The following is a 1,061-nucleotide window of genomic DNA, read 5'->3' as shown; positions in this document are numbered from 1 at the left end:
TCCCCCACCCCCATTCGGGGCTCAGGGCTTCAGCCCCACTGGGCATGCCAGGGCTCCGCTCTGGAAAGCTCTGGCTGAATTTAAGCCCTGGTTATGGGGGAAGATTTAGTTCACCTGGCTCCAGTTGTGGTGACTACAGAACCATGTTTACCAGACCTGTTTTTAACCACTTCAGATTTACTCTGCCTAAATACAGTTTGCCCAGCTAGTAAGCATTGAAGCAAATACTGAACCCAAATTTGGAAACTGCTCTGAGACAATGTCAGTTTCTTTAGATCCTAATATATACAGGTTTCAGCGTAGCAGCCATGTTAGTCTGTATTCGCAAAAAGAAAAGGAGTACTTGTGGCACCTTAGCGACTAACAAATTTATTTGAGCATAAGCTTTCGTGAGCTACAGCTCACTTCATCGGATGCATCCGATGAAGTGAGCTGTAGCTCACGAAAGCTTATGCTCAAATAAATTTGTTAGTCTCTAAGGTGCCACAAGTACTCCTAAAATATACAGGTATTTCCTATGTGGTATCCCTGCAAGATGTGTGCTCTTTTTCTCTCCTCTTCATATATAGAATCAGTAAATGGAAAAAAAATACAAATACAAAAGCTTTGTACCTATCTTATGACAAAGAGGAGTGGTCAATAAATCATGTAACATTTATGGTTATTCTGCATGTCCAGGCATAATTCTATGGGTCACTGTCCAGTCTGTCAGTGTGTTTTTGCATTGGATCTTTTCATCCCCTTTGTTCACCAAAAGAAGAAAATGGAAAGAGGTAAATGACAGAAAACTCCACTTGCTGTACACTACTCACTGCCTTCAAAGGAAACATGTTTTCAAATGAGTTACGCTAAGTAAAGTTGTTTCATGGTGAGAAATCTGTGATGCGAGGTGGCTATCAGTGCACCACTCTAGCAGCTATAATTATCTATTTATGTTATGATAGCATCTAGAAGCCGCAGACAGGTGAGAGCGGTATTGTGTAAACATATAGAGGAGACAATCCCTGATCCAAAAATTTACAAGGTAAGTACAATACTAGACACAGCAAGGGGAAGGGAGA

The sequence above is a fragment of the Dermochelys coriacea genome, chromosome 7 (assembly GCF_009764565.3).
Source record: "Dermochelys coriacea isolate rDerCor1 chromosome 7, rDerCor1.pri.v4, whole genome shotgun sequence".
Taxonomy (NCBI): Eukaryota; Metazoa; Chordata; order Testudines; family Dermochelyidae; genus Dermochelys; species Dermochelys coriacea.
This window is presented reverse-complemented; position numbering follows the sequence as displayed.